At 38.8% G+C, this 12,598-nt stretch overlaps 1 long non-coding RNA gene across 1 annotated transcript in view; it reads left to right on the forward strand.

The window, feature by feature from the left end:
* The first annotated feature begins 547 nt into the window (after positions 1–547).
* The window catches only part of LOC132404470 (uncharacterized), a 102,568-nt gene continuing 90,517 nt past the window's right edge, over positions 548–12,598 (forward strand). Inside the window, exons 1-2 of the long non-coding RNA XR_009515548.1 lie at positions 548–691; positions 1,027–1,216. This is a non-coding gene — a long non-coding RNA (uncharacterized LOC132404470). The remainder of the gene's footprint in view (positions 692–1,026; positions 1,217–12,598) is intronic.

Below are 12,598 nucleotides of genomic sequence, written 5' to 3' on the forward strand. Positions count from 1 at the left end.
GAGAGGTCAGAGGAGAATAGCCAAAACGGTTCAATTGGACAGGAAGGTGACTGTAACTCAAATAACCATGTCTTACAATAGTGCATCTCTGAATACACAACATTCAACATTGAAGTGGATGAGTTACTGCAGCCCAGTGGCCACTTTATTAGGTACAGGAGGTAACTAACAAAGTGGTCACTTTATGACGTATGAGTTTCATTTTGATTTTATGGACGATGACATCCGATGATGTTATAAACATTGATTGCAAACGATTGGAAGCAAGATAAAACAATCAGCATCTAGTAGGAAAGTCAACCAAACGGTCTTTGGTGTTTCCGTAGCGCTCAAGTTAGTCTAAACTTACAAATAATTGACTCTCCATTCTTCAATTGCATCTGAACACACAGTGCAATTATAACCATTTATTATTAACTCGATAAAAATCACGTGAGCATTGAGAACCCCTCTCTGACAAAGCCAATGCTTCTGAGCGGAGAAGTATCATAATTATACCATGGAACAACCGTCTGTTCTGATCATTTCCAACCTTAAGTGAGCCACCTGCTGAACTCAGCCCTACAGAGCTAAAAGTAAGCTCTTTGAAAGTTGGTGGGCGATTGAGTTCATAGCGCTTAAAAAAATCAGCTATCTCCATTTAATTGTTCAGGAGAAACAGATCGAGACAATCGCATCTGTGCAACTGAAGGTAAAACTAACAAGGGGGCGGTGAGGGGGGGGGGGTTGCCACAGCAGGCTTTGTAAACTCGCCTCCATTCTGAAGTCTACCGTGCAATGGCTATAGAAATTACAAGGTCGAAACACAATGCACTCTGTAAAACATATTTCCCAATTTCACCGAAAAAGAGTCAAAATAGCGAATGCTGGAAATCTGAATCCTAATTATGCCTGATGAGCGGATGATTAGGGACACAATGATTTGGCGCGAGTGACAGCGGAGAGTATGTAACTTCACATAGTTAACCAAAGTTGTGAACGCAGCGTGTGTGCCACTTAATATCCAATTGTACCTTCCTTTTACAGAGGAAGCTAAACTCGAGGCGAAGTCTTCCAGTACTCGCTCGAGATGGATCGCTCTCCGAAGTATTTTGGATTAGTCATTCAGCCTGGAATGCTAAACACAAGATGTTAGCTGAGTCAGTGATTCGAATAAGCACATCTCTAAGATGGAAGCTCAGCGTTCAATCACAGGGACCACTGTGAAGGGATAATGGTGGGTAATATAATTTAGTTTAATGTTCTGAGCATATTTCCTTCTTTATGTGTGATCTCCAATAACCGAGTTACACGCTGCTTCCTTTCACATGCATGTGTTTATGGAGTAATTGATGCACAGTCTGCAGTCCAATAATACAAAATCCACACCCTACTCTATGCCATTTTAGCGCTGAACGTGCCTTCCAATTGATTTCTCTTTCACTGAACAGTGACCCATCTGCTGAATTGCGGTAACTCCGAAATCCGTCGCCCTGTGCCGAGATCTTTGCGCTCTCGCGTTTCCGGGCATTTAAACTATCTACTCCCCCCACCCCTCCCCCCCCCCCCCATGCCATTGACGGCGGCAGACGTGAAAAAGAATGGAAGTCATGGGCTTTGATCATGCAAGACGTAATCAAATTCTGACACTCTAACAGATGGAGCATATGTGTTTTTTTCAATATGTTTTATTACATTAGATATGTTGTTTTCGTGTACAAATTGGGGAGCTAGTCAATTTAAGGCTAACTATGTTTTTAAACCACCTGCTTTAAACTCTATTGTCATAGTAATAGTCATATTCAGTTAGCTATCCATGTATGACTGTTTCTTTTGACGAATAAGCTTGAGCACTCTAGAAATTATGTGTCTCAGTCCCCTGATGGAGTTATAAAGAAGGTATCTAGCTCTATTTCAATTGTCTTCATTTGCAGGTTTTGGAATTCTTGCAAATCTAAGATTACGCATTGGAAATAATTTATTCTGGTAAACGCCATGTTTCATATACATAGCAGAAGTGGATATATTTGTGAATATATTTCATCACTTCAGCAGGTTCTTAATTATGCCTGCACTTCATGGCATTTGTGTATATGACATTAAACTGGGTTTGACTCATTGAGTTTGGGGTAGTGGTAATGCACAAGAAAGATACGGTAAATGGAGAGTGCACATTCTTTCTGTGACTGGTGGAGTAGGGGGTGTCTCCTCCACTTCTCTCCCACATCACAACCATATGGCAGTTTGTGTCATGATAATTGGCCACTTCCACAGTTGAATCAGACAGGGGGAAGCAGTAGTTGATGGACATTGGGGTGAGGATAGGTTATGGGGTACAGGGATGGATGGGATTGCTTTGAAAGCTGTGAAGACTCAATTCTGTTTCAAAGAAAATAAGAGAAAGTAAGTGTCTTTATTTATTATGAAGTATTAGTTCAAGAAAGGTCTTTGTTATGCTACAATGTCCTTGACCTTCAAATGAGAGAGCCCTTTCAAGGGTTTAGCTGAAGCCAAACAATTTGGTAACACGCAGAGTTGAAATTAGACAGCTCCTCAGAAAGCTGACAAACACTGTTAATGTCCAGGTAGATCTGCTCCAACTTATTTCATTTTGATCATTTTCCTTAATGTAATCCAACAGAAACAACAATAATAACCTTTATCTTAATCTTCCTCCAACTGTTGTGTAGAGAAGCAAAAATGTCACGTCTGCCAGATACTGTATGCTAGTTCACTCTGCTCATGCAAGCTGTGTTTACATAATCTACTTACCTGTGGGCAAAGTAAGCATACTTTATGGAATAATATTAATAAGCTTGTTTTGTAAATAGATTTCATAAGTAAGCAATAAGTTTCAATATTCTACCATTATTGTCAAGAACTTAAAAACAAAATTTGGGCATAAGGCATCTGACTTTGAAGAAAGAACACCCAAACTACAATGGTGTCATTGAGGCTTTTCATCATGGTACACCTCTAAACATTTATGAGGGGGTTTCTCCTCGACTGACCATTGAAGCACATTCACCCTCTTAGTGAAGCTCCCTAGATTAATTGCTGATGACAATTCTGTACTCCTACCTGTTGGTAACACTGCCGTGTCACAGTAAGAAACTATAGCAGTCCCTCAAAAAGAGCCTGGTGTAATATAAATCAAACAAAATGGCCACCTCTCTGCTTACTGTCTTTGGATGTAGAACACTTGGGTCAATTTCGACGTGTGCAAGGCTGCCTTTTATTTATTAAGGAAGCTGCATAATTTAAAATTATAAATATAGGCAGTTTTATTTGCTAGATTGATTTTAAGTAATCATTGTCAAAATGGGGAAGTGTCTCAAAAAATTATCAAAAGGTAAATTCTTAGTTCTATTCAAAAGCATAATTTAATATCCTTGGTTAAATTTCATGTCATTCCTTGTTTTACTCAAACAGTAACACAAAGAGGATACCATTCATGAATTTTTAATTGCTACCAAAGTTTTGACTCCCATTGTGTTAACATTGTTAACACATACACTTTCTTCAATTCTTACATCTATAACTTAAATAAAATACTTCATATTGATGCAACCATGGAAAAAATAGTTACTTTTGTCCTCAATTCATCTCATTAAAACACTAACTTGAATGCAAAACATTTTGCTACACCTAAAATCAATAAAGTTCACACAAGGCAGGGACTGCTGAAGCAGTAAACTGGTCAATGGCTTGAAGTATTCTACTGCCATCCAATGGTGAATTTTCAAACAGCATCATACAGAACCCAACACATGCACTAAGGATCTCCGCCTAAGAAACATTTTTGAAAATAACACTTCAAGCCCATTCAAGCTATTATCATGGCAAATGAACAAAAACATCATCGCTTAACATATTTTGTACACATTTGAAATATTTAATTTAGCACATTTTTTCATGTTACATAAATTAGTGTGAAAATAACTGAAGCAGATGCTGCCAACTGAGGTACCATACACAGCGCCCCTTCTCTTTAAGTAGGTCTCACTCTATTCACATCCTATGAGATCAAATTCAATCAGATGTTACACAACTGTTAATGGCCAGATGTCCAACTCTTCACTCTCTCCAATTCACTCCCTTTGTGCTATATTAGCCTCATATAGCCACTGTTTCAATTCAGACACACAAACACATATAAAATGGTTACCCCTCCATTTAGTCTACCATCAATATCCTTAATGAATTTTGTGCCACTTCACAATTTTATGTATAATTAGCACCACTGACCTACAAACAGCTGCTGTCTACTGTTTTTTTACATTGGTAAATGGTCTAAACAAAATAGGAATGGGAACCTTTTAGATAAGGGAGGAGAACAATTAAAATGTCAAGTTTTGCAACAAATAATTGATTGCATCTCATAATTAATCCAGTACACAATATTTATAATTATTCCAAGCCTGCTGGGAATAGTATGCAATTACAACTGAGACACCTCAGCTTCCCTCTAGATTGTATTATATCTCTAAATCCATGCATTCACAATTTGCAGCATCACACCAGCTCAATACCTTGGGTATTAATAATCATCGCTGCTTTCATTCTTCAAACCATAATTCCAGTTAGGCCTTTTCATGGAAATTCTCAGAATCATAGGCTAGGTGTATGAATTAACTCTGGTGGTGAATAAGTTACAAGAGATAGGGGAAATTGTCCTTGCTTTCCAAGCAGAAGATGTTTCCCTTGATGGGTTCCTTTTTCAGTTTATGCCAAGGATTGGAATTTATATTTTCTGGAGTGTTGCCTTTAGGAGATGATTGTGGAGCATCTGTCAGAACAAGCTTTACCTGTGCTTTGCTTTTGATTGATACCTGGAACTTCCTTTGAGTAGGTTCCAGCAGGTGATTAAAGCATTGCTCTTATTCACGGTTGAATCTTTGAGAACAAAGCCTTCCTTCGGATGACTGTCCTGCTCATTCAGCACTGTTAGTAAAGTCACTCCAATATCTACACCTTTAGGGAAATGTGTATTATTTTATATTGCCACATATTTAAAATACATAGACATTTATCACTTAAGTAAATTTGGAATTCACATATAGTCCTTTTGCAACTATGCTAGAGCCTCCGCAACTTGTCATTCACACAGTAATTGAGCCTATGATCTCACCTATTGTAAGACAAGGCACATCAACGTGCCTGAATGCCTAATGCACTCTAGTGAAAAGAATGAATTGCATTTTGTTGTCTCCTGCCTGAAGATGCACGTGAATAAAATGGAACAATATAAACTAAAAATTTCACGCCTTGTTCTGTTATTCACAAATTGTTCTCCAAAGGAACCATTTCCATTGGCTCTTTTGAATCGTGGGAGAAGCCTGCATGGTTCACTGATAAATATAGAACAACAGCATAAGAAGGGAATCAAATTGATAAATCAACCTTTCATCAAGCATGAATGGCTGATGATGAAATTTGATATAATGTCTTTTGAATCTTGATGAGTTAATGTTTTAACAAGGAAGAAAGGTTGAAATGATTTGTTCAGCTTGATTTTTTTTTCAAGTTCTAGAGAGCAATCATTGTAAAATAGAGATATATACCACCTGTGATTAATTTAGTGATTTTTCTTCACTAAATTTCTGGCTCCCAGACCACTGTGATACTCTGACTGTTTCAGACCCACACCACATATTTGATTAAAATAATTAGTCATTTATTTGCTGTCAGCAATGTTTGTCAAAAAATATTTACTTGGATTTGTTTTAGTGAGCCTGTATTTTGAATTGACTGTGATTTGTCTGAGAAAGAAAATAGGTCTAGAATTAAGAGCTGTTTGACTTGTCACATCTTTTGACAGTTGTCATCTGTTGCAGCATTTACCTGTTTAATCTCAATTTGCAGTGCCTGCTTTTTCCAGAGCAATGTGAGAGTATTAGCAAAAGAAACCTTACCAGCAAGGTAAGATATTCCCTTTAAGAAACTTTGCAGTCTCTTTGAGAGAATATCTTATATCCTTAACACACTAGATAAGCACTTTTCTCAGTAGGTGCTCCCTGATAAATATGTTGTTGCACTATAGATGTTGTCCTTCATTCAGAAACATCCTGATATTTATCAGCCTCAAAATAATTATTGTGATTATCATTTTGGGAGGGGCACCCTATTGTTTCCCTAAGCACAACTTCACTAACTCCTCTTCTTGTCAGATTAGTCAGTACTTGAGTTTGTTATCAGTAGTATATTTTATGACTCTGACTTTTGTAGGACAGTCACAAATCCTTTAAGTCTTTCTTCCATAAGTTCTTCATTAACCTCTATAAACCTGCCTGCCCCTCCCAAATGTCTGCACACTGATTGACCCATTCCCAGCAGCCGCCATTTCAATTAAGGAGCTGACTCAAACGTTAACACATCCATTGGAATGCGAGGTATGAGATGTGACTCAGGTCCAGAAATGAAATATGGTATCTGAAACAATTTTAGCCGCTGAGGGTGATTGCACAGTGGCTATAATCTATTGGGAACAACCCGGAAAAGAATAGTACTTATGACAACTCTGATAAATAGGACAGCTGCAGATTGCATGTATTACCATACAATATAGTCAGGTTAACTAGATGCGTTTATTATTTTCCATGAAAGAGGCTGGGTAAAGGATCAACGAACCCCTCTAACACAAGGAGACAAGTAAAAATTGTTGTCCAGGCTGCAAAATTAAGAAGAGGCAGCCGCTGCATCCCCAGTCTGATTCATCCTCTTGTAGATCTTCACTGTGTACCCCTTGCACAGATAAGAGTGAGTAGTCTGCTCTTTTGGAAGGGACCACATAGGTGTAAGAATTCTACTTGCACTGCAGATAGTGAGAGTCAGGAAAAGTGGATATAATTTGGATAAAGAGCTGTTGGAACGCAGGTGAGAAATATAGAATATGTATTAATTGTATATTAAAAATAAACTTTTTTTTATATCTACTATAAATTCAATCCAAAGCTATTTTACATTCTTATGTCCTATGTTCAATATATTCAGTAGTGTTAAGATGTTTTAAGACATTCATTGCCGTTCATGTGGCTCGCTGTGGTGATGGAGGGTCTTACCCACCTTATTCAGCCTCTCCATGTCCAGTACCAGAAGGGCCCTAGACGGTGGTTCTTCCCCACCAGAGATCCATTGCACTAGCTGCATCGAGCTTCAGTGCGTCCCCTCAGTATGCGGTCCTCCGCATAGAATATGTCATTCACTTCTGGGCATCTCGCTGTGCTTGAAGACGAAGACATTTCAGGTAGCCTAATGAGCTTCTTTCACTGAGTTAATTACCTTCCAGCAGCACTTTGTGGCTGTCTTGGTATGTGACGCTAGAAATAGCCAAAGGGTCAGAGCATCCACTAATGCAGAGTTGCTTAGGATAAACGAGGAGCTTCTCCAAACCTACTTAGCAAATCTACAATCTGCAAAGAGGTGATTGAACATTTCCTCCCCACTGAGCATACATTGGGGATGATCCTCTGACTGTACTGGAAGGATATTACTGGGAGGGCCCCCTCTTTCCACTAATCTTGATGCTTGTTTGCAAGTTCTGGTAAAGTATTGGGCAAGTAATGATTATGGCAAGGTGACTATGTTGGAAGCCCTCACCTCTTCCAAGAATTCTGTTCGATCTGCCTTGAGGGTGTAAAGCTTTGTTCTTTGCTCGTTCTTCCAGGCCCACCCCCAGACAATTTTTCGACATAACACAGCAGGAAGGATACAACCTTTCTTTATAAACACGTCTTTAGTGGAACAAACCAATGCCGATATTTATTCTTAAGCTCAACTTTCCAGAATGGATTATTTCTTCATTAGAGTGCTTGGTATGTGCCATGTTTTCTATAATACAGCAATGATGGCTCTTCAAAACTTGCTAAGATAATTCTAGGATATTTTGGGCAATCCTGATATTATGAAAGGTACCATCTTGATTTTTATTTATCTTTTTCCTTCACATACTGAAGTCATAATGTTAATGTTATTGTTATGTTCATGCTGAACTTTCCACCAATGACCTTGAACATATGCATCCCAATCATATTCTTGAGTTTGGAAGCCACAGGTAAACATTTACGTTATTAACTTGTGATTGCTTATCAGCATAATCTGTAAAGAAATTCCATGTTAATAATACTGAAACAGCACAACACACCTAAACTTAATTTCACAAAAACCATGTTAAATGTTCTATGTTTTAATAGAAATATCACCCTGTTAATATCTTTGCTTATGTTGTAGGCAATGGCATTTTTTTACCAACATATCAAATATCAAAGCAACTTCTTGCAAATGCGATAAGTATTTTCATCTTAATGTATCTTGCAGATAAGTGGACATAGAAAACCAAAAGATGGTAATAACATGTAGATTAGTTCACTTTATTACACCTTTATACTCCTTTTCAGTAAAGATTTTGCCAATATTTTGCTACATCTTTGGCCAGTCTTGTGCTTTATTTGGTTAACTGCAATGCAGGTGCAAAACTATATTTTCACTACACGCTGCATCCACAAAGCATACAGCATTATGAAGGACCCTACGCACCCCTCATACAAACTCTTCTCCCTCCTGCTGTCTGGGAAAAGGCAACAAAGCTTTCAGGCTCTCGACAAGACTATGTAACAGTTTCTTTCCCCCAAACTATCAGACTCCTCAATACCCAGAGCCTGGACTGAGACCTTACTGCCCTATTGTCCTGTTTATTATTTATTGTAATGCCTGCACTGTTTTGTGCTCTTTATGCAGTCCTGGGTAGGTCTGTAGACTAGTGTGGTTTTTTTCTGTGTTGTTTTTTTACGTAGTTCAGTCTAGTTTTTGTACTGTGCCCTGTAATACCATGGTCCTGTGAAAATGTTGTCTCATTTTTACTAAGTACTATACCAGCAGTTATGGTTGAACTGACAATAGAAGTAACTTGACTTGACTTGACTTGCATTCTGTTTTCTTTTTATTATCTCAATGAACTGATTTATGACATGATCTTCTTGGATTGCATCCAATTTTTTCTCTGTATCTTGGTGCATGTGACAATAACAAGCCAATAAAGTATAAGTAGGCTCACATTGGACTGACTTCTGCTTACTACTGAAAATCTCAACTTTCAGTTATCATGTATTTAATTCCTTAGTGCAGAAAAAAAAGCAATTCCCAAGGAATACAGTTTTTGAACATCTTCAAAGAAAACTCTATGGCGTGATTCTACTCTTTCATGTTTATACTTCAAGACCAAATACCAATGTTTCCAGAGTGCTGAAGAAATCAGTTTCCTCCTGTACACCATCAGGGTGTTTCTCTGAGAAACAAAACATAAGCCTGTTTTCAGAAATCCCCAGCAAATAGGCTCCCATTGAACAGTAGCAAAACATGCCCACCATCAGGAGCATACCCAAGTCATGGCAATATTCACAGAATAAATTACAAAACACTAATTTGGGGCAGAGGCAGTCCATTCCTCCTTTGCTCTATTTAATGAAGAAAACAATATTCTCTAATTCCTTTTGATTACTTGGTACCCTTTGACAGTTAACAGTTATTCTGTGCGAGGTATAACTTCCAAAGAATTACTATGGTAACTACACGATTTATAAAGAGGCTTTCATCAGTCTTTTACTACCATTGAAGGTTTCTTGTTAAACGTGGTCACTGTAGGAAATGCAGTAACCAATTTTCACATGAGGAGGCTCTAGAAACACTAATGGTGTAGATTTTATAGTCAGTGGCAAGCTCACAAGTGATCCATGAAGCAGTTAGTACTTGCCTCATGCAATTTTCCCAAGACCTAGTTGATGGAAGAAATCAGCCCCCTCCTCGGTGGTGAGCTGTTGCATGGCAGTCAAGCTATGTGAGTGTAAGTTCCAACACATTTGGAAAAAGAAGAACAAGCCCTACCCTTGAAAATAATGGAAAAGGTCTTTGACAGCTATCTAAGGCATACCCTGGGGATAACCTGCTGTCAAAATCACTTTGAACATTTCTGTTTAAAAATTTAAGAATGAGCTATAAAAATATGAATATTTTGAAAAGAAGAAAAGTGAATCAATCTAACCAATAATCTATCGTTCTTGGAGTTCTGATTTTCTAGTGCAGATTATTCTGCACACTAAAAAAGCATAATTAAACTAATCTAAACCACTAAAGAGTGTTAAAATCTGAATATAAAATAATTTTAATCATGTTACATTGACTGGAGAATGAATTACATAATTTGTCTGCTCTTCTTTATTTAGTGCCTCATTGACCTTCAGTAAAGCCCAGCAGGGCCATAGTTGAATTTCTCGTGTGAAAGGTGATGTTGAAGGTGAGAAGGCAGGTGAATGTTGTTGAAAGACAAACAGATCAGCCATGATGATAAAATAGCAGAGCAGACTCGATGGGCCGAATGGCCTGACTCAGCTCCCATGTCTTATGCTGACAAATCCAATAGTGCAGCACTGTCCTCCAGCTCACTGCAGGGTCTGTAATGATCCTTGCAAGTAACTGTCCTGATCTCTGTTTACTTTTGCAAAATCCTTGAAGCCATTTAATCATTGCTTAATATCTAAAATGTTCTACAAGAGTTTCTGTCTTTAAAGGTTTTTACCTCATCTGTTTGACTTTTCCTGTAAGTGGAAAGATCATAGTACATAATATTAAATAAAATCTATACAAAACTTATAACTTAAAGCTTTCAATAAGATGGCAGCATGGTCATATGCAACATCCTCTCCGGGCCTAACCAAAGGTGTATTTTTCTTTCCTGAAACATTTTTTATGATCGCAAGACACTGCTGGACATTAAGAACTTCAGGTACTGCAGGCCCACACCATCAGCGAGTTGCTCAATAGCAGAGGAGCTGGAGTTGATGTGGAGTTGATGTGCAGCCTGCTACAGGAAGGCATTGGAGTCGGCGCGCGAAGGCAGTGTGCAATCTGACAGCAAGTGATTATCTTGGACATTTTCGTGCGATTGTGAGACCCTGTTGAAGATGGTTAAGATAGAATACTGCATGTCCGGTTCACAGGTTTATTAGTGAGAATGATGAAAGGGGAGCTGCCTGGCCCTGTTTATAGCACGGTCTAGGATTCATACTGCGGGCTCGCCTAATGTAGTCACCCAGGAGAGGGCATGCTGGAGGCACTGTGGCCCAGTGTCCTTGCTGGATTGGGAGCAGGCCCTCCCATCAGTGCTGCTTTCCAGTGTCGGTTTGGTGGGAGACAAGGTAGATTGCATGCATTTGCCTACGGACAGCAGAGGGCTTGTCCTTGCCGACAATCATCCATGCACCATCAATCTAGCAGGACGTGTCACTCAAACTTGGTTGGGCTATGTTAATTATTTTTTGTGTGACTGTATGTTTACTGCTATATTTATGTGCTATGTGTGCCTTGTGCTGTGTGTGACTGTTGGTATTATGTTTTGTACCTTGGCCCCAGTGGAACGCTGTTTCGTTTGGCTGTATTCATGGATATTCATGTGTGATTGAATGATATTTAAACTTGAACTTAACGGAATCTGGTATACCTAACCCATGATATGGAATAGGGAAAATATATGAGGCTATGCAGAGTAAGTTGTTTAGTTTTAGAATATTTAGTAAGAAACACATTTGGCTTTTAATTTTATTAGCAAGTATATTTCAATTGCAAGTCGTGGTAAATTGCTTGAACATCTTTTATGTTAAGCAATGATGGAGCTCCTAAATAAGACAGAAAGCTCATTACAACTGAACTGCTATAAATAATTCATAGGCTGATGATGTCATGTGGCATGAGATGAAACTAATCATTTACAGTCCACTATTCTACAAATGGTAGCATGTTTGCTATGTTTCTTTAGATACTTGCAGGCCTCACATCACCAGTCAAGTTGAGGAGCTGAGTGCTTAGGATACCTTATATTCACTTGTTCAGAGAGGGCATTGCATGCCTCAGTAGCCAGGATCATAACCTTTCTGCAAAGAGCAAAATGGCATTCACAAATGATACCATTTGGGAATACAACATAGAACAATACAGCACAGTACAGGCCCTTCAGCCCACAATGTTGTGCCAACCCTCAAACCCTGCCTCCCATATAACCCTCCACCTTAATTTCCTCCATATACCTGTCTAGTAATCTCTTAAATTTCACTAGTGTATCTGCCTCCAACACTGACTCAGGCAGTACATTCCACGCACCAACCACTCTCTGAATGAAAAACCTTCCTCTAATATCCCCCTTGAACTTCCTTCCCCTTACCTTAAACCCATGTCCTCTTGTACTGAGCAGTGGTGCCCTGGGTAAAAGATGCTGGCTGTCCACTCTATCTATTCCTCTTAATATCTTGTATACCTCTATCATGTCTCCTCTTATCCTCCTTCTCTCCAAAGAGTAAAGCCCTAGCTCCCTTAATCTCTGATCATTATGCATACTCTCTAAACCAGGCAGCACCCTGGTAAATCTCCTCTGCACCCTTTCCAACGCTTCCACATCCTTCCTATAGTGAGGTGACCAGAACTGGACACAGTACTCCAAGTGTGGCCTAACTAGAGTTTTATAGAGCTGCATCATTACATCGCGTCTCTTAAACTCTATCCCTCGACTTATGAAAGCTAACACTCCATAAGCTTTCTTAACTACCCTATCTACCTGTGAGGCAACTTTCAGGGA

Source organism: Hypanus sabinus, chromosome 2, assembly GCF_030144855.1.
Source record: "Hypanus sabinus isolate sHypSab1 chromosome 2, sHypSab1.hap1, whole genome shotgun sequence".
Taxonomy (NCBI): domain Eukaryota; kingdom Metazoa; phylum Chordata; class Chondrichthyes; order Myliobatiformes; family Dasyatidae; genus Hypanus; species Hypanus sabinus.